At 32.6% G+C, this 23,050-nt stretch overlaps 1 protein-coding gene and 1 long non-coding RNA gene across 4 annotated transcripts in view; one reads left to right on the top strand and one right to left on the bottom strand.

Annotated features, from left to right (window-relative positions):
* The window catches only part of LOC118186602 (uncharacterized), a 570,669-nt gene that overhangs the window by 325,641 nt on the left and 221,978 nt on the right, over positions 1-23,050 (top strand). For all 3 annotated transcript variants that reach the window (XM_085816679.1, XM_085816680.1, XM_085816681.1), the window contains one exon: positions 19,087-19,229. The gene's annotated coding sequence lies outside the window, so the exon portion shown is untranslated. The remainder of the gene's footprint in view (positions 1-19,086; positions 19,230-23,050) is intronic.
* The window catches only part of LOC118186603 (uncharacterized), a 59,693-nt gene continuing 39,728 nt past the window's right edge, over positions 3,086-23,050 (bottom strand). Inside the window, exon 3 of the long non-coding RNA XR_004757799.2 lies at positions 3,086-3,346. This is a non-coding gene — a long non-coding RNA (uncharacterized LOC118186603). The remainder of the gene's footprint in view (positions 3,347-23,050) is intronic.

Here is a 23,050-nt window from a genome sequence, read left to right on the forward strand (position 1 = left end):
CAAAAAATTTTTACATGTTTTTTTTTTTTTTTTTTTTTTTTTTTTTTTTTTAAATTTAGTTTACTACAGTTTCCTTTCGTAAAGCACAAGTGTCCCATCACTTTTGTGAGACACTGTATATATCCACTCTATTACCCGGCTCAGTGATCTCAGTTTCTTTACTCTTATATGTTTGTAAATTGTACATTTTTTTCTTTAAAAATGATTGAATTATATTGTTTTTATCTTCCGGTTAAGGATTTTATGCCTTTAGTAAATCTGTGTGCAATATTTTTAGAATTATCAGCAATTTTAAAGTTGTTTAATTGCCGCTAAGACTGTTTTTAATGGCGGCCATTGATGTTTACATTTGAAACAGGAGACTAGTGGATTTGTTGCCAATCTAGAGAAAATTAGCTTCGCAACAACAAAGATAACGCATTCATTTATTATTTCCAATTAAATCATGCTTAATTCTTTCTGGAATTTTTTCGAGGAAATAAGGTTTGAGATTTACTTCGTAATTTTTAGTATAGATATTTTGAGTTTTTATGTATTTTTGAGTTCTCGCGAAGTAAGAACTGAATTAATTAAATGAGAAATACTCAATCGTCTGTGAAAAACTGTTTCATTTTTGTTTAATTTCTTTTGCTTAATTTCTTTTATACATAGTTTTAGCTTTATTATAGTATTTGAATAGAACATGTGGCAACGATTAGATAATTCTTTAAATGATATACATTTTGTGCATTCTGAGTTATAATATGAATGAAATATAATACTGTTAAGTAAACCTAGCGCCAGAGTGTCTCTATGGTAAACAAAGTGAATTTTAAAGAATGCATTTATTCTGTTGTGGTTTATGCGCTGTCGGTGAAGTAGGTTTAATTCAATCTAATAAGTTTTAATAAAATGCAAGAAAAAGTGCGTATAATTTAATATTCCGTACAAGGAAGTCATGTGGTGTACACATCAGATTTTTTCTTTATATTAAATTAAAGCGTAAAGCAATCTATGTAGTTTTAAACGGTAAATTATTTTAACATGGATGTAGCATATACACTTATAAAGGAAATATTTCTTAGAATGTGAATGATAATAGTAATACTTTACTTACAAACAAACAACTTTACAAATGCTGCGAGATCGTCTTGTAATATAGTGTGTTCCAATTTTTACATTAAAACTCATGAACCCAGCTGTTTATGTAATATAAGCACCTGAGATTGCTTCTGATATTAATAGCATCTTTAGACGAATTTCTAATTTTGTTATTCCATCAACAGGAAGATGTATTACAGAATGCTGAGTGGAAATGTTTTGTGAACTTCCACTGAAAATATTATTTATTATTGAAAATATTATTCTTTTATTATTTTCCACTGAAAATATTATATTAAAAATTTCCTACAAAGTTAACATGTACAACATATGCGTTTTGACATTTAAAAAAATAAATCTTTAATAAAAGAAGTAGTAAAAGTATGACTTTTCAGGAATGGTAAATAGTACTCCGTTAAGCAATGAACATTTTAAAAATTTAACAAATTTTAGGTTGAATCTGCAGGAGGCCTTCGAAACATTCCCCACTTTTCCCTAATTTAGCATATTTTTTCCCTCGACGCTCCCATGAACTAACCTTCAATTCAGCGTGTGAGAACATATGTTCATTAAATCCCTGTTATTATTTTGCTGAAAATCCCTTAATTATACATTTCCATACAACTAGGAGAAATTACATAAATGCTCCGTATTTGAATCCTGCTTTTCTCTGAGTATAAGGTTGTAGAGTCATTAGGATTTTTTGAGAGGCAAGAGAGATGAAAAATTAACAATAGCCTTCGCCGGAAATCGAAACACGGACCTCTGGAATACCGGCCCAGCGTGCAGAACCACTAAACTACGAAGGACGCTAGGAAAGTGGGAGAAATACCTTATATACTCCCCTTTTTAAAGGGCGACTAGTGCTTTAGGGGACCTAGTCGCCAAATTCTGAGTGCGGAGAATCATCATCCACAACCCTTTTATTTCGGGCGCCACTTGTAGGGTAATTAGGTTAATTAAAAGCAGAAAAGATGGAAATATGCAACCGCCTTCGCCTTGAATCGAACCACGGACCTCTGGAATACTGGCCCAGGCGTGCTACCGTTACACCATGACGGCACGCTAGGGAAGTGAGAAAAATACCTTATAAGGAAACCTAATTTCTTAAACTAAGTATTTCAAAACATCTTTTTTCCATCATTTGTGTTCATTGGTTATTTTCTGCTACTGTTGTACATTTAGGAAGCAGAAAAACAATTCAATTAAATTTTGGTAAAAACTGAAAGTTTAATTAATATTCATTTCAAAAGATAAACTTTTTATTAATTTTATTTAATGATTCATTAGTTTTTCACTATGAACTTTTGGATATATTTAATGACTTAGTTCTTTAGATTACGATTTTATGTTTAGATTTCTGTATATTATGGAATAAAAATTCTCCGAAGAATTAAATCTGAAAGAGATAATTAATATTTAAGTTTTTCATATTTAACTTTATGTTCACATACTGCCATGTAAAAACTACATTAAGTTATATGAAAGTACCAAGGATTCATAACTTGGTACGTCATTGTTATTTATCTTTGCTTACAATGAGTTCGGATTGAGTTAATTTCATTTAATTTAGAAATTATATTTTAGGTGGCTGAACACTATGAATCTAAACATTTAATGATGAGAAATCTTGTGCGTTATTATGCTGTCATGTGTGAAACCTAATAAAATTTTAAATTCAGGGAAATTTCAAGAGAAAAAAAAAAAAAAAAAAAAAAAAAAAAAAAACATTGTTAGTGGCTTTCAAAATCAAATAGGGTTAAATATGATTAAATTTAAATAAAACTGTTTTTAACATTATTTATTTGATAATTTTAAAAGGGTTAAAAATAAGTTTTAGTATTTGTAGTAAAATACCTTTTTTCTCCCCCGTATTCGCTGACAATGCAAAAAAAAAATGTATGTGTAAAGTATTTCCTATTATAAGTGCAAGAATGCTTCTTCCGAATATTGAGTATTTCTCCTTAAGAACTTCTACGGTCGTGTTCTGAAAGAAGTCATAATATTCACAACAAAATATTTTTTATTACATTACAAACGTCACTGTGCATTGTTGCAGAACACTTCACGCAGAATTGTAACAAGTCAAGACAAGTCACGGAGTTCTTGACACCAAAGGGAGAGAGCGCAGCGTAGAATTTCTAACTGATCGACTAAATGTTATTTCCTCCATTTGAGTTCACAGCCGTTGACATTTTGTCAGAAATACTATCGACATTCCATTATAGGTACTTTGCCAGTTTCTGCGAGAGGGCGCTACGGTCCACTGCAAAGTAAAAGAAAACACATGCAATTGCCATAGAACTGAAAATAAAAATAAATAAAAAAAAATTAAGCCAACAATGTCACGATTTTAGACAATTTGATGACAAGAAAAGTTGAAAGACCAGCAGATGGAGAAAACCTCATGAGACTCCTACAAAATAACGAAAACACATCGCGAAAATATGTGAGAAAAATAAAATGGACATTTTGCTTGAAGTAGTAGATTTTGGGAGCAAAAATGAGGTGGCCATTTGAAGAGCGAAAGAAAAGCAAACTTACATACTTTATAGAATACTATTACAGACTTATATTTCTTATAGCTGTCATATTCTTTATTTCTAGACTTAATGTTGTTTATAACCATGAAACAACAATTTTTAGAAAAGAAGGTTTAAGGCTTACGTTCATTTTCAAGTCCATTTTATGGTGAAATAAAAGTATAAATAGCAAATTACAGTGGAAACCTGAAAATGTAACAGAAATTATATTTGTTAAGGATATCTTTATCTGGTGCTTGGAGCTTTGTGCTATCCTATAAATATGAATAATTCTTCATTAAAGAAAAACATAAAGTATCCAAAGTTAATTTTACTCAGATAAATAAGCGAAACAAAAATTACATAAAAACCGTTATATGGTCGCCAATCAAATGCTTACCTTTTCTTACAAATAAGAATCAGGTTGTTTTGCAAAAACCTCCAAACATTTCAGATTGGGTGTAACTGTTCATGAACAACCTAATACTTTTACTAAAGTATATTAATAAAAGATGGTAGAACATGAACCTATACGTATCCTAGAAGTTTCTTAATTAAAGAAAGAGGAAAACAAGATTATTGCAGTTCAGAAGTCAAACAACAAAAATCAGCGTTATATTTACAAAATTTTCACAGGACTAGTTTCGATGGTTTTACCGAACCATCATCTTCAGCTGCAAAACCGCAAATGCAAAACCGCAAACAACCATTTGCGGTTTTGCAGCTGAAGATGGTGGTTCGGTAAAACCATCGAAACTAGTCCTGTGAAAATTTTGTAAATATAACGCTGATTTTTGTTGTTTGACTTCTGAATTAGTATTTATTCGGCGTGTTATTGTGTCTTAATTATTGCAGTTGTTATGAAAAACATTTGTTTTAATATCTTTTTAAAAAATCAAAATTAATTTTTATCAACAAGGAACCAAAAAATATCTCTGTCAACAAATACCTCTTGAAAGTTGAAATTCAGATTAGGAACAGATACAGAGGAACAAACATTAACAGCATGAAAAACAAAAGAGTAGAAAGAATCAACTTCTTGCTTAGCCAAATTAAAAGTTATTGCATAAGACAAAATTAATATAAAATAATGATATCTGAAATCTTCAGATTATGATTTAACCTTCCCAAGAGTTTAACGTTAAACATGCAAGAATTAAAACTTAAGTGTTAAATAAAAGAATATAAATATGACAGGATTAAAAAGACTGGATCTGAACTTGGTCTACAGATTTAACTTTTATACCAGGATCTATTTAATCGAATCAATTAATATATGTTTACTGGTTTAATAATTATTTCCCAAAAAATTAACGGCATAGCACATAAAATCCAGTGTACAAAATGAGCTATTCAAATGGGAAAATGGCACAAAAAGGTGATATATATGATGTTTTTTTTAATCATGATATGATGTTATTTTGAAACTAGTGCACCCATGTGCTAGAAAAAGATATAACGTCTCAAGACGTAGCTATGCCTTATTTCACAGAATCGCTTGCCAACGAATATTTGAAAAATATTTTTCGCCCAGGTGTTAATATATTCTGTTCTGCCCCTGCTCAAAATGTTCGAACTGAAAGTTATAAATGTCTCGAAAAGGTTTTTATGAAGTGTTATAAAGGAGGCATGTGAGATATATTCTTTACTTGCATAACTGAACCTATCAAGAAAAGGATGGAATTAAGAAGTATCAATCAAAACAGAATGAATAATTATGAAAGTTAACTATTCTTGAAAGGTAGTAGAAAATTTTCCTCAACAACGTTTGCAGAACCATTGACCAGAGTAAGGGTGAAAGCGATTAGTTGGTTATTTATTAACCATGGAGAAGGTAATTAGAGAATATAATTAATAACAACATTTGCATTCATTTAGTTCACGTTAACATTGTTTCACATCATGTTATATACATTTCAATAATTATGAATAGATGAAGTTTACCATTGATAATAAATATATACTAGCACTCTATGAAAAATTAAGATTATCCTCTTCACACACAAAAAAACTATTCTTCACGATAACCGAAGTACATAGAAATGACTTTCTAAGCAAAGCAAACACTTCATCGATTTTAAAACATAATCATTTTGAATATGCAAAACATTTCTTATTGAGTGTTTGTTCTGCTTAAAATACAACTCATGTTTTACGAATATATTTGCTGCTGTATATTGAGTATGTGGAAGAAGCTACATATCTCAATGTATTGGTCCTACACATTTATTTCCGGAGACAGAATTTATCAAAATAATGTCAAGAGTTTTATAAAAATAGTTTCACCATTTTTTGTTTTGTCCTGTTTTGTTTTTGCAGTGGAAGGATCTATAAATAGGGAACTTAACCCTTTTAACGTTACCTGTAGAGAAAACGGTACTCTTTTTTTTTATCAGGACCGGGTTCAGAAATATATGTATAAGTGTACGTGTCTATGCATGTATGTGGGTATATGTGTATACACACAGATATACGTACGTCTGTATATTTATGCATACATTAATGCATACACTACACACGTACTATTTCTGAATCCGGCATCGATAACTGAAAAGTGCCGAGAAAACTTCCAATTATAGGAGTCTATATTTTAAACTATTGAGTACAAATGTCTTTTACCTTCATGTGCAAAACTTTCAGAAAAACCATCATTTGTTTTAGATCATTTTAATATCTTTCATCCATCGACATTTTACATTTTTTTTTGTCCAGATTTGAAAGAGAACTTCAAATTTGCTTTTGTGGGAGATTATAGAGAATGTTTAATGGTGTTATTTTATGTACACATTGCACGAAACAGCACTCGTTATTTTTCAGATTTGAAATGGGTTAATCAAAATATTTATTGATTATATCAATGTCGATATCTCACATAAATATTTGGAAAGTTTAGTATTTAACATCAAGAAAGTTTTACGAAGAAGAATTCGCTGTACAATTTTTGCATAAAAACTTAGATTTTATATTTTACGCAATCCTTTAACTAACAGTTTTAAAACTTTTAATGAACTAATCTTTATTCTGATAAGCATTGCAATTGAAATCTAAATTTACTTATTACACGTTATTAAAAAATGCAAAAACACGATTAGACGAGGGCTCATTCAATTCCTTTTAAATCGTTTTTTTTTTTCGTGTAACACTCCATTTATTATTTCCTGCTACTTTATAAATTGCTTATTCAGTTCCAATTAAACACCTTACATTTTTACGTTACATTTCAAGGCGGTTTTTCTTACTAAAAAACACAACACTTGATTTGGATGTCCTTACCATAAAAATTCAGATATTTTTCTTAAACATGCAGATTAATTATAAATAGAATTGAACTTAAATTAACCAGATCTTGAGTTCTTTCTCAATTGTTAACTTAATATTTTTGAATGTTTTTAATCAGTGGAATAGTCTAAACGGTTAATACAATGCAATACATTTTCGGAAGGTGTACTAGATATTAAACTAGATTAATGCATTAGCGATTAATGTTAGTCTAGAATAGTCTACGAGTTTGTAATTAAGTGATCTTCATACTGTGCTGAATAGAACTCGGAGTTCCAATGCTTAGCATCTGAGGGTTCCATAAATGGCAATCAAACTAGAAAAAAATTTTCTATGCCACGTGGATGGCAAAGCTAAATGTTTAAAATAATTATTTTAATAATGATTATAGTATTTCTGTTGAAATTGTTATTTAATATATTGAGTGGCTTTCCGAACAGTGTCTGTTTTGCTAAAATAGACACGGAGTAAGCAGCTTATGGAACAAAGAACATCAAAGAAGTCAGTCTTGAGTAGGAGTCCACATGTGACGAGGTTACATTTGATTGAAGATTTTAGAATTGTTACAGTCATCTGAAAAAAACAGGTAAGGGATGTCATCCATTTCGTTTGACGACAAGTGTTTTACCAACAGGTTTGTAGTAACATGAATTATCACTTTTCATCAGACAAGAAATTATTTCAGTTCAGTTTGTCTGTTAAGTAAGAGAACTATTATGATTGGTTGTTCTTTGAGATATGGAATAGTTTCCTTGGCTAATTTGCTAAACTGTTGGTTCAGCTGTACTAACTAACAAATACCGGGAATTTGTGAATCGCGTGTCTTCTTTCTTTGTTAACATTGTGTTAGGTGGCTGCAGGCCACGAGCCTTTTTGCTTTTGTCTTTTCCTTTGGATTTTTTGAGCTGGTAAATCCAAAAGCCGGCGATAATTCATTTTTTAGGAATCTCGTGGTTTTTGCTATTGCTGGAACTTTTTTAGACCAAAGGGCGTTAGCTCAGAAGGACTATTAATTATCTTTTGGCGTTTTGCGTTGGTTCATTATAAATGTCAATTCACTTTTCAAATTGTTGCGACCAAATATTAGAGCCATGCGTTACATTTATAGAAATTAAATAATGAAGAATCTGCATCAATGTTTGTTTCTCGCATTTTGATGGAACAACGGTACCTAGAGCCAACAAATTTTGAATAATGTAATCTTCCACTGAATATGGGCATCTAGTAGCCCGAATTTGGAATTTGAAATTTGTTTTATTATCGATTTTATATTTTGCAACACTTTAACGAATTTTTGATGAACAAACTCAGCGATTTCAAAGCGAGCAATGGCAATACTGTACGGGAAAAAAACCTTTTTATCTCCAGCACGCGAGATTGTGTGACGGAAATTCTAAAGATATGCTCATGCGATATTGCTGTTGAATTGAATTTTATGATTTAAGTGCAAAGAACATGATATTTAATAAATAAAGGTAGCACTTCAAACGTTAAAAAAACGCCTCTTTGGGCGTAATGTAGATTTTTATCTTTTATTTTCATCTTTAAATTTATATTGCTTTTCACTGTTAACATCTGCCAGTTAATATCGTCAGAAATTTCTTAACAGACTAGATTCATACAACAGGTTTTAAATAAACAATTAAGTTTTATCTCAGAATTTAGTTACAAATCAAATAACTACTTTATCCAACATGAATTAATCCAATCAATTTTTCTTTTCATTTTTTCTTTTTTATATTTTTCTGCTGCTACTGACTCTTTTCGCTGACTCTTTCCAGATGTCTACAGCTGGAAATGTTTTTGTATGTTTAAGCTGAGGTGACAGCTTCTATTATTATGCACCTCATTTAAGGTTACAGCCCTGTTCCTTTTTCTTAAGTATATTTCGCATTTTGTCCTCACTCGTAGTTTGAGAAATCTTGGCTACTGTTACGAAAGTTGTGGAATTACATTTGGGCGAAGAAATGCTGTTTTGCGTGCCTGGAATGAGAGAAAGGCGTGTACAGTAGTGGACCTCGAACGATCATTTTGGAGTTATCACTAATTCTGGGATCAAGTAATTAATAACCAGTGTTAAACTTGGATAAGAGGCTGCCTGTTCTTTTAATTTTACCGAACAGCTCGCCACGACATGGTCTAGATCAGAATCCATCTTTGAGTAAGCCACTATTGTACTAAACGGTTCTCGTCACTTATACATCCCACACACCACGAGAACACATATTTCTCATTATTTCTAGACGAAACGTCTTTTTAGCGTCATGTACTAACAAATGCAAAGCTGACTAAATACAGGGTAAGAGATGAACTTATAGTTAATACCTATAAACTTAGATTTTAAAAATTGCGAGCAGATCTCATCCATTAAACTTGCACAATGCAGAAGTTATAAATACATTATAAATTTCGTTTAATGAAACATGTGCTCAAAACGTTTAATAAAGTATTTATAACATAATAAAAATTTCCTTTTGATTTTCCACATCAAGTGCACACAAATTTCAGAGCTTTTAGCATTTATTTTTCTGAATAGGAATTCCAAAAACAAGCTTCAGGTTTATGGATTCCTTGAGCTCTTTAGTTCGCAGACTAATTATATAATCTACAAACATTAAAACTTCAGTACTATTTATAGGGCTGCTATAAAAAAAATATCTTAGTTTAATTTTAGTTAAATAGCTTATGCGTTTTCGTTTACTCATATAAAAGTTTTTTTTTTAAATTTTAGCAGGATGAAAATTAAAAAATAATCGTACTTTTAAGGTTTATGTAAATAAAAATTCCTTTCCTGTTTCTGTTATTGCTACAAAATGCTAACGCCCCGTATTAGTTTTAAAGAAATTAATTGATGAAGAATCTGTATGTAAATAGGTTCATCGCACTGTAAAAAAGGGGTACCTAGAGCCATGACATTTTATATAACGTTATCCTGTACCCGACCTTTGTGCATCTGGAAGTCCTAATTTTGAACGTTGGATTTGTTTTATTATGTATTACATATCTTAAAACTTTAACGAATTTTTTATTAGCAAACTGGAGGATTGTAAAACGAGCAGTGGCAACACTGTGTGGAATAAATCTTTTTATATTCTAGAGGGCAAGACTGTCTATCGGATATCCTAAAGATATGTTATTTTGTGATTTTTTTTCCTTGTTGAATTTATGTCGCGAAAGTGCGAAGAAAACGATGCTTAATAAGAAAGCAAAAAAAGAAAAAGGAAAAAAGGTGGGTTAGCAGGCGTGAGTGCAAAAGCAAACTAGTAAACTGCGAACTCATTGAAAAAGTAGAAAACTTTAACAAACCCTTTTAGGCGACAGTTGAAATCTGAAACCTTTCACATATTTTTTTTTTATTTTCTTTGTTTTTACTTATGTTTATTTTTATTTTCTTTATTTTAGTTAAAATATAAATGGATTTCTGTTTAAACAATTACAATATAATCAATCGCCTTCTGGATGAAATGCAATTTATAATTTATTTTATGAGCGAAATTTTCAACTACATATTGTTCTTTGAAGTAAATTAAGATTAACAAAATATAAAATTTCCTCACTTGAACAACAGTAAATTAGTAAATATCTTGCTAAAAGGAGGTGATTCAAATTATCCAGATATTTCAAGCACTTATTATGAGCTCCCAGTCAGTTCCTAAATTTAGAGTTCTACCTTATCTCCCAGTGTTAATCGCTTTGAGTGGGTGTAGGTAATAATGACACGAGAATCTTATTATGTGCTTAAAGCTCATTCGTCACTTTGTTTCATTTGCCTCTATAGTTTTTTTACATCTTCCAGCTGTTGCTAATTTTGAATATTATCGATGTTTTCTTTCTTTAAAAAAATATAGCATAACACCCTACCACTTTATTTGCCTGTCTATCTGGAATTCTAATACAGCAATACTGTGTAATTTTTAGTTGTAATTAATTTGATTTCCTTACTTCCTCCACGGGTTTTTCTTTAAAACGCAACAGGTGTACTAAAGCAGCAAAATCATGAGTGGTGGAAAAAATTAACATTACTTTAATGCTGTTGTATTAAAAAATAACTAAAGGACGTTTCATTATCCAATCAGCTATTTCTTTTCAGAACTCTGATTGCCCTACAAAACAACTATAGAAGCTAACAAAAAAAAGTACCACTTTTATTTTTTTTCGCAGAAAAGGAAAGTAGCAACGGCTTACGCGACCCAACACAAAAGCGGAAGTTCCGGAAAAATGTCTTATCTAAATTGTTGTTAAGCTGATCTTTTTCATCGCAGGTAGTAAATAGTAATTGTTTCCAAGAACAAAGAAAATTTTCTCAAAATTTTTTTCTCTTTATTATACCTCAAGTGTGTCCGCTGTGGAAAAAATTTCGACTAATTAAATAAAAACTGGAAAAGAAGTATTATTTCAAAGAATCCATTGTTCATTTCCTATTCCGTCTATTAATTAAAGTTTTAATTAGATCATTATTCATTTGTGTGCACAAGCAAATGTAAATAAAACATAATAAAGTGTTTCGCTACGATAAATAAGTACACTTCTTGCATCTGCTTAACATGTTATATATCTTCATGTTATACAAAAAATATTACTATATATCAGTTAGAGACAGCAATTTTTATTAAACTATTCTATTTTAACTAATTTCTTTCGCTAATTTCATAAATAAAGTAGATTAAAATATTTCAAGAGTAGCATATGTTCCTTAGCTGCATTAATAAGAAATAGCAGATTTAGAAACCTAGATGTGGATAGATGATATTGCCAACAGTGTGTTTGTTTGTGATTATGGCAAAAACTCGAGGGCTATTTGCCTAAGGGAAGGGATGCCTTCGTGAAGGGCTATCTAAGGGAAAATGTCTCGTATACACGTTACGCATAAGATAAACCACAAAAACGCCCATACAGCCAGCTCGTTCGTGGGATTCGAGCCTCAGACCGAACTACCAGTATTCAGCGACTTTACCGCTCGGCTGCTAGTTGGCCTACATCGTCAAAATCTATTTATTTATTTGCTTATTGTTGACAAATATGATATTAAAAATAGCCCCAATTTTGGTGCATTCAATTAGAACCATTGATAAGATAATTATTTTAAAATGCATATCTTCATCTGCACTTTAAGGAAAATGAAACCGAAAAAAGGAAAACGAAATTTTAAAATGTTGGATTGTTTAGATTAAACACATGATTTTAGAAATAGTTTTGACAAAGATCATGGCTAGAGAGATAAGAATCCAGGGACTTATACTCCTTTTTCCTTCATAGCACATCTCGAAAGAGAAAAGTATCTCACATTTTTCTATTTTGCAAGGGCAGTATGTATTCATATATATATCCTTATTTTATCCGAAACACGAGCCTGAGTCTACACAACGAAAGTATAAAGTCAGATTTATGTAATTCAGATTAATAGAGGCTATCCTCATGGATCCTGTATGGGTCAGCTGCTATGGAAAATAGCAGCGGCAGATTCAGCACTTGCATCGTACAATAGACATGATACTATCAAAATACTTATATATGCATATGATTTTTTCATCACCGCGAGGGAGCGTACAAAGATGAACATGAGAGAAATTCACAAACTGCTTACTGATCAAGTTTAATTAAAAAATTAATTAATTAAGCCCTAATTCAGGGCTAATTAAAGAAAATTCACTTTTGCCAGCTTGAATGCGGTGAGGAGACCGCATGCAGATAGGTAAAAACAAGCCAACTTCTATTTCACTTTGAAGAAAAAACAGGAATAAGGTTTTCCATTTGTATTGGCGCGAAATACACTGACTACCAATAAGTATTTGGACACCTATGTAAATGACGATATCTGAGGTCCTAAGGTACGTCACGGACTCCGCCGGTATATATCGTGTAGGAAACAGAATCGGTTTTAGTCGCATGCAAGATGCCTCGCAGTTCAGAGCTCTCTGATTACGAGAAAGGTATAATTATCCGGTATCACAAATGTGGCCAATCCTTAAGAGACATATCGAGCGATCTGAAGTACCCAAAATCGACAGTGGCCTATGTGATTAAGAAGTGGAAGGTGAGCAGTGATTGTCGAAATGTGTCCCGAGTCGGCAGACCAACGAAACTGGGAGATAGAGACCGACGAGTGCTGTCCAGAGAAATTCGGAAGAACCGCACCCAACCGATGGCCCTCATCCACGAGGAGTTTCAACAGACATCCGGGAGTATTGTTTCAATGAATACCATCCGTAAGGAAGCACATCTGCTTGGTTGTCATGGTCTTGCTGCTGCCCATAAGCCTTTGATCACAAAGTCCAACCGCGCTGCTCGGTTAATGTGGTGCAAAGCACATCGAAATTGGACCGTAGATCAGTGGAAACGGGTTCTTTGGAGTGACGAATCAAGGTTCACTCTTTACCTTTTGGATGGCACGGTCTGGGTCTGGCATCTACCTGGAGAGCGTCTCCTGCCAGAATGCATTGTGCCAACAGTCAAGTTTGGCGGAGGTGGAATTATGGTCTGAGGGTGTTTCTTTTGGTATGGGCTGGGACCCTTGGTCCCCATTCATGGTAAGCTCAACTCCGATGCCTACTGCACTGTTTTGGATGACAATGTGCTACGTTGTGGCAGTTTTACGGGTTGGACCCCTGTTACTCTCAGGACGACAATGTCAGATATCATGTTTCGGCGTTAACCACGGCTTGGTATGGTGCCAATGGAGTTCATCGAATGGACTGGCCTGCCCACAGTCCAGACCTGAACCCTATCGAGAACCTCTGGGACGAGTTGCATCACCGAATTCAGGGGTGCACTACCCGTGCAAAATCGGTGAAGGAACTTCTATGTCTTCTCCAAGCCGAGTGGAAGAAAATACCACTAACTGTCATACAAAGACTTGTGGAACGTATGCTCCGGAGGGTCCAAACTGTAATTACCTCTCGTGGAGGCTCTACCAACTATTGATTTTGAATAAGGTTAGTTTTTCTTTTCTTCTATCACAGGTGTCCAAATACTTATTGGTAGTCAGTGTACACTATTTCGCTAAAGATGCTGATTTTGGATAGCATGGCTGAGGCAGAATTCGAGAAGACATTATAGCGCGCAGCTGGTTTTGTTTTAGATTCCTTATTTTAATGATAGTGTGAAATGCATATATCGCATTGCCATAATATCATGCGCCTGATAGAACAGAGATTCATTGTTTTGTCATATCCTTTTATATAATTATCATTTATTTGTACACAGTTGATTGAAATTAAAAACAATTCTAAACTAAATAATTACAAAGGTTTAAGATTAAACAACATAAAAAAAACACAAGGGATTACAGGCAATCTGCAAAGATTCCACAACAGGAGTCTTACTGGAAAGAGTTATGTTTTTATTCACCAACTAATTACAATGTATAGTTTCTCTCGAAGCGAAAGACTTTTGCTTTCACTGACTTCTTTTACAATCTTCTATATGATCCAAACACTTGAAGACATGTAATTATATTACACACTTAATCTTAGCTATGAAGGCCGAGAAGCGATATGTTATTATACCGGATGAAGTCACCAAACTATTTTCACTCATTGTAATTAAAACAATCATAGTTTTTATACTCAAAGCACGGGGAAACTCAACTGCGTTAATTACATATATTACTCTAAGAGCAAAACGCTTAATGGGAAGTCATGATTGCTTTATATTTTATTCTTTAAGCGGCCTTTTTGTAACAATTGGGATAAATATATTTTGAACGCTTCCCTAAAATTAATAAAGTGTTTCATTTTGCGCAGAGTATCCATTGCTTACGTAGAAACATCGAAAACCTTGCTTGAGGCTTAAGTTTGTGTTATGTCAAAACAGTTACTTAACTATTCTACTGTCAATTTATAAGGCATTTTCTCCCTCTTTGAAGCATGCCTTCGTAGTGTAATAGTAGCAGACTCGGAACATATTTTAGAGGTCCAGGTTCGAGTCTCGGCGATGACGATGCTCATTTTTCATGTCCCATGCTTCCAAATAACCTAATGGCTCGCCCGAACAAAAACGTGACGGACGATAAATCGTCACCACCAGGATTTGGCAACTGAGTCCTCTCTTATACACAGCTGCAATCTAAAAGGGAGAGTATATAAGGTATTTTCTTCTTCCTTCCAGCAAGCCTTTGTGGTGTAACAGTAGCAGACTCGGTGCATATTCGAGAGGTTCAGGCTCCAGTCTCGGCGAGGGTATTGCTCATTTTTTATGTCTCCTAATTCAAAATAACCTAATGACGCTACACATTATTAAGTCATACCTTAATATATTAAGTGTACACAGCTTTAGTATATTTACTTCCGTATTTTGTAACATTTTCCAGCATTGATTAGTAATCTTTCCCAATTTTGCTAAGTTTATCTAATACTTACTTAGTCGTCAGCTCTGTTTAATGGAATCTATTAATGGACATTTAGACATTTTATAAGTAAGCTCTTAATTCCTGCATTATCTTCAAATATATGAAAGCTAATTTGGAATTTTAACGAAATTTCCTGTTGTCTGCGGCTTCTACTATTTTAAATGATGTAATAAAATGCATTTCATCTTACTTGTTAACGTTTCTCTTGCGAAGTGACCAAGCGATTATGCCAATCTTCCAATAGTGTTAATCTCGAGTTAATAGTTGGTCCCTTCATAGGTTGGAAAAGCTAAACGAAGCATTATAGTTTGAATAGATCTTAGTTTACAAGGTTGAAGTAGTTTAAATATGTATTAATTAGGTTAGATGTTCATTCAGAAGCTAAGAGTAAGGCAAAGATATAAGCCATAGCATTAAAAATAGGATTCTGTGAATTTAGAAAATTTAGAATTATTGTAACAATTCATTAAAGCGTTCTTTTCATAAATGTCGTTTCATAAATTGTTTCATATACGTTTCCAGTTTGTGATTATTCTAAAGTACCAATACCCTAAGACTCATAAGTAGCGCATATGCATCGATTTCTATAATTAATGTATTGATATAAATTGTTTATTTATAGGTACGTTAATAAATCTTAGTCTTCGGACAGATAAATAATACCATAGTTTTCTTTTACGTGCACTTGTGATTACCAGTGATTATGTACAGTAAATGTACTATTTAAGCAAGAATATGCAGGAATGGATTAGATATTTGAGGGTTAAATTACATATTTAGTTCTTCAAACAGATACCTCAAAAGGGAATATTGAAATGAATATATGAAATGTAAATTTCTTATGAAGCAGAAAGTACTTTTTCAATTCAAAGATAGCTTGGCATCATTATTCCGTATTTGCGAATAACCGGGTGGCTGTGACATTGAAAATGATCTCTTCATTTTCATACAAGAGTTATTTATAAAAGAAGCATATCTAGACAATTTATAGAATGCCTGACGTTTTTAGGCAAAGTATGAAATACGAGAATAATTATACATTTCACTAGGCATTGTATACAATGTATAGGCATCCTATAGAATGACAAATGCTCCTTAAGCAAAGAATAAAAAAAAGGTCATTATAAGGCTATTATTTAAAAGACGCTCATTCAACAAAAATACGAATGCTATTTTGACAACATAATGAAAGATGGCATTAAAACATTTTTATTCAAAATACATACGTGCAAATGAAAGTTTAGGAAATAAATTTCTTGCCTCTCTTATTAATGAAACAAATTTTTCTGTAAAAAATAAGAAATTAAAATCAACCTATTTATTGCAATATGGTAGACTTCAATAATATTTTGAAATTGACAATTCATATTTTTTTCACACAGAGCCATTTCATATTTTGGCACTTTGTTTTACACATACATTTGACGAACCCTTGGCTACTTCTATTGGACTGAGCAAAAATAAGTGACCGGAAAGGAATTTTGTAGTCAGTGAGTTCTTAAAACATAAAATGAAATGTGATCTCGTACATAGTTCTTTTAAAATTCTCTCTGAAGTTTCAAGTCCGTAGAAACATTTCTGTATCGCACTCATTACAGCGGCCAATACGTTGCATGAAATAACTGTATATTTTCCATAGGCATTGTATATAATACTGCATGTATATGTATTTCCTACTTTGGCGGTCCATCATTTGGCAGTTTATAGAATGTCTGGGCAATGTGTGAATTTTTAATCATTTCACACCTTACCAGCCAGTTTAAATAAATGCAAGCATTTTATAGACTGCATGCACTGAAGTGCAATTAAAATATGGATAGACATAGCTATGCAAATGTTCTTGCGCTACGCTGTATTAATGCTTAAATGAGGCCGTTATAGTAACTGCGTATATAGATAGTACTATGGTTGTTGTTATTCAGTCGTTTCATTTGCCAATATGCGTAAAATGTCTGATTTAGATACCTAAGGTCGCGAACAGATAGTAGACACTCGACGCGTAGGCCATTAAATTTACGAAATCGTCAGACAGCTAAGATTTTTAAGGTCGACAGTGAGGAGAGAATATCCAGAATACATGGATGGTGGGAGAAAACCTAACAATCGAACAAATTGCAAAGGATAATTAGCCTTGAACGAGCATGGTGTGAAACGTATTGTACATAGCCACCGAAGCCAAACTTTAGCTCCAAGTACCATCCGTCTGAATCACGGCACCATTATAAGTAAATGGATCGTGCTTATACCATGACAGCCGCCATGGCATTGTACATTAAACAGCCATACATGCATAGTCAGTAAACGGATTGTGCAACGCTTCATCATACTGGCTTCGGGAGCCGTATGCCAACGGAAGTACCGTTGCTCAATGTCTGTTGTCCTGACAAATCGTATAGCCATCGAGCTACAGGATTTGTCTGGACAACAGAATACAGAGAATGAACACTAGAGGCCTGGAAACGAATAGCACGAATGATGAGTCTCGATTCCGACTACTTAACACTGACGGGAGGCTAAGAATATCACATCAGGCTCATGAAGCCATGGATCCTGTATGGCAGTTTGGAAATGTAGAATGCCAAGGCAGCTGTCATGGTCTGGAGTGTTTTCTCTAGGTAATTTTTGCAATCTTTGTGACTTATACCAACGTCACTCAGTATGATTCGGTACGTAGAGTTACTGGGCGATCATCTCCATCCATTTATGTTGCCTTGTCATTCACACGGAAATGGAGAATTCCGGCAAGATAACTACACCTCTCACAGATTTCTGTTGGCTACAGCCTGGTTGCATGAGCATTCTTCTTACTTCTCTGTTATGAACTGTCTACCTAGCAGCCCTGACTTAAATCCTACTTAGCACTGTTGGGATGTTTTGAAGAAAGGTGTGAAACCACATAACACAACATTAGCGACTCTTCCTGATATATGGGCAGCTCTATCAGTTTCGGAAGTCATTCCTGTTAAATGCTTCCACAAACTAATTGAATCTATACCTCGTCGTGTAGCATGGTCATTATCAAGGCCAGCGGAGACCAACTAGTTGTTGACTTGCTATCCCTAATTCAGTGGTACTTAAGTGTATAAGTGAATGATTACTAAAATTTTGTAAACGATACCTTTATTTGTACCTTTTTGTAAAGCTCATCAAAGTTTCTAAAAAGAAATTTTCGAATCATCCCTCATGATAATGTAACGAAGGTGTGTACAATTCCTTGGTTAATGTTCCTTATGTTATTTTACCAGAATATCAAAAAGTGCATAACTATAGCATGAATTCTTCATAAAATTCTAATGTGATTATTTTTATTGCTACAAAAACAGGCCTTAGAGCTAGGTTTCAGATCAAATGCGTCGAATGCATAATAATATTTAGATCAGCAGCATATAATTTTATAACATTTATGTGAAATTCCACTTTCAAATTTAAAACATTGATGTGTTTTGAAACATATGTTAGGAAAAAATGTAGAAATATTCACCGAAATGAAAAAATGCACATAATTTGAAATACTTACCTACAATCAATTAGCAACCTTTTCCTATACTAAAATGGTTCTGAACTTACGTACTATTAGCCTGTAGTAACATGCGATTCTGTATTAAAACTGCCTAGTTCATAACAAATGTCACAAGGAATAATGAAATTCAGCTTAAAATATACGCTGTTAAAGTAATATTTGTTAAAATGTGATGTCCCTGTTATTTTTAAATAATATAATTTCCATTCTGTTCCAAAAGTATTTCATTTTTGTGAGATTCCACTTTTTGTTCTTTCCATTTCAGTTAATTTACTGTTCTTGTTTTGTCTTGGAAATACATAAAAATAATTCAACAAAATATTTTATTTTCATTCCAGATTTTGAAGAGACGTTGACTGCAGAGAAAAAAACTAATCGCGCACTAATTTCAGAACGAATTAAATTACTTCTTTGTTGCAAACTGAGAGCTCTGCGTGAAAACAAGATTCCTTATTTTGATGGATATATGTGCTTGAAGAAAGTAAGTCAGTATTTTGCTCTTTATTTATCTTTATGAATTATAAATTAAATTTATTTCTCCTCTCATTTCAGTCCTAGATTCCAGCGGAATTCTATTTCTTCTTTATTTTAAGAGAATGCGCATTGTAATTGTGAAATTTCGCAATTTAATTACGGAAGTAATAAAAATGTTTTATTATATTTTTTATCTGTTAATCAGTAAGTTTCGTATTGTTCCATTAAAATAATATTTCCCTTAGTAAATCTCGAGGCATTACTGCTGAAGATTGAAGAGTAATTAAATTATATATTTTAATCCTTTTTTAGACCTTTAAAATGAAGGGAAAAACGGCACACATTATAAGGATGCAATAAAAACCGAATTTCAAGGTGGAAAGATAGATAAAGTTTGCAAGTCAATTGCACTTCGAACTTAGTATGTCAAAAAAATGGCACATGGGTTATAAAAGGAATTTGTAATTGTACTTCTTTTTAACATTTCCTGGTCCCAATCCTAAATCAAAGTTTCTAAAAAGAAATTTTCGAATCATCCCTCATGATAATGTAACGAAAGTGTGTAACAATTCCTTGGTTAATGTTCCTTATGTTATTTTACCAGAATATCAAAAAGTGCATAACTATAGCATGAATTCTTCATAAAATTCTAATGTGCTTATTTTTATTGCTACTTTCAAAACAGTTACTCACAATTTTACAAGTAAAAAAGGAAAACAAGTCGCCTAATTACACACAATACTATTTAAATGGTTTATTTACCTGAACATTGCATTGCCAAAGGGAAAGAATGAACTCCTGGCAGAGCTTCTAAGAAAAAGGAACTTACATTGACCTCTCTATGTGACCTATACAACCAGCCCGTTAACAATAACATTAACCTCATATATGGAAACAGTATAATATCATCTATACAACAAGCCCGTTCACAAACACTTGAGCTCTAGGTCTATTTCTTGAATAATGAGCTATTATGCCTAAATTAGGAAAAAATAAAAAAAAACTTTGATGTTCAGTAATATCATTCAGTCTTATGAACTAAAATGCAAGCTCTTAATGGAGTTGTCAGGCTCTTTAATGGAGGCAAAATATTGTTCTTTCTCTAAAATTCCATAATTTTACTAGTTCTTTAGAGTTAAAACAACTGTTCAACACATCTCACATTCTTCTAATCAAATGCAATATTTTAAGTTCTGCCATATTTTTTAATAACGGGAATGACATTCATATATCGAACTTTTAAGAAATTCATGAAATTTTAATATCAGATGTACTCTGATATTAAATCAGTTAATAGAATAAATTAATTCCTATACGCCCCCTTATTATACATTTAGAAGGATATCTAAGTCGTGTTCGCAAAGAGACCTGGCTTTCTGTAGATAACGCAAACACTCGCTTCCAGCACTTCTATATTAACTCAGTCTCATTCATGGGAGATGCTTATGGACATCGAAGTCCTTTATACTCTTGGGTAAAAGCTGCTTAGAGATATGAAGCTCAAAACTTTTCCATGCATGAAAAAGAAAAGCTTCTTCTAGCAACCCTTTGACGCGACTGGAATATTTCTGAATACCTGTTCCAGTCTGAGGGAGCTCTAGAATGTGCAGAGAATGTTACATATGCTGCGAATTCTCTTGAACGCGAATCGATACTCTAAGAAAAACGGAGAAAATGTATTTGATGGGGTAAGAGATTGCAGACTTTAATAATTTCACCAAACTGTTTTTAGTAACTCTGAAAATAAAACTCAGACATTTTATGATTGCTATATATATTTAAACGGGGACCTAAAACAAACAAAAGTCACATATAAGCTTCTGAGTCAAGATCTAATGAATATTAAAGAAACTCCATCCTGACAGCGTATGAAGTACTTTGGGGTAAATTATTTCTAAACTTCTCTCTTTAGCTCATTAACTTTAATGGATTTATTGGTGTTATTTAAGTGGTTAAAACGAATTGTTATTATAAATCAAAAATAAAAAAGTAAAGATATGACGTGAATAATCCTAATATGCTAGAAGCTTAGATAAGAGCACATGGAGTAGTTAATGATTAAAATGTACTCACGTGATTTATACATAATAAAATCTTTTATCTTACAAACATCTTATTTCTACTGTAACGAACAGTACGCAATGAATATATTTTTTATTACACTCAACACAAAAATTTTCTTCATTTTAATTTTGCTACATGAACATAATTTGCTTCACATTATATCCGTTTGAAGCAAATCCGTGTTGGAAACTCTTATGCCAAACCCGTACTTAGAAACAATGATATTTTTATACAAACAGCAGTTTTTATCATTTAAATATAAGATGTAGTCTAGTTTCTGACCATTGGTAAGCATTTGTTGCTTTGTGGTTTATATGCTGTTAAACTTCAAATTTCCAAAATTTTAAAATTAGATTAAACTTCCAATTTCCAAAATTGTTCTCTTTTTTCTCAGCACAATATAGGGGTTGTTTTTTACCTTAATCAATTAATCTAAGTCAATCTATTTCTTAGTTTATTTTCTTGAATTAGTTGGCATGTACTTTTGAAAAAAATCACTATAGTGGAAATTCTTTCATAATTAGAAAGAGAGAAATTAGATTGCCCAATAAGCCAATCATACATCGCTGACAGGTGCTGTTAACAATTATCAAAAAATAAGTGTCAAGAAAGAGAATCTCAAATTGTGAATGGTTAACTGTTTTGAATTTGCTACGACGCAGTTAGGGAATATTCATAAAATGTAGGCTATTTGTTAGCAATTTTATATTCTTATGAAATAGAAAGCAATACTACTGATAAACTCAAGGTTATATTTTTAAGCCTGACTTTAGCTATAGGCTTTTAGACTTTAGCTATAGACTATTCATCTAACAGCGTTATATTGCCAGCGAATTATCGCTTTGTCTAAAGTAAAAATTTATAGATTACAAAATACTATGAAGCAAAATAATATCAAATTTACAGAGTACAAAATAATATCTTGATAATGAATTGTAGGATTACAATTAAGAGGAGGGATAACACAACTTTTTAAAATTTTCGATGCTTCTTGATACTAACTTGCAACAACAGCGCGATCTTCTTTTACCTATGAACTAAATATCGAAAGCTATTTATCATAAATTAAGATATCTCTATTTAACTCTGATCTACTCATTCCCAGTTCCACTACCAGTTAAGATAACAAGGATACGTCGCAAAGGTGCATCTATGAGATAGCCTCGGATATTTAAACTGTTTCATATTGCAAGCAATGTTTGGCCCTCAGGATCGTTACAATGATTTTACGGTACAGTAGAATATTGCGAAGCACAAGGGCTACCTGCCTAAGGGAGGGATACCTTTGTGGAGGACGATCTAAGGGAAACTGACTCGTATATACGTTTGACTTAGGAAAAACCACGAAAACGTCCATGCAGCCAGCTCGTTGGCGCGGAATTGAACTCAAGTCGGAACTACTAGTGTTCAGCAATTTTACAGCTCGGCAGCTGGCGGGCCCAGTATCGCTACATACTGAACATCATTAAATTTGCATAAATTGTTAAAATATTCATATTGTTGCCTCCAAAAGGTTAAAAATTTAAGAGGTTTAATGGTGATAAATGAGAGTAGTTGGTGTCTTTGTGTAAGATCATATCATCAAATGAAGATAAACGATCTATTTAATAACTTCTTAAGTATTAATTCTGAAATTAACACAGTGAAAATATTAAAATTTGCTAAAATTATTTCGTATGCAAAATAAATTCAGTGACTGATTAAAATTAAGAATATTGCGGCGTTTGTACGGGTTTGTAAAAGATTGAGTGCATACTGCTCCGA

The sequence above is a fragment of the Stegodyphus dumicola genome, chromosome 5, assembly GCF_044657685.1.
Source record: "Stegodyphus dumicola isolate Sdum_Otavi_A_Nest chromosome 5, ASM4465768v1".
Lineage (NCBI taxonomy): Eukaryota > Metazoa > Arthropoda > Arachnida > Araneae > Eresidae > Stegodyphus > Stegodyphus dumicola.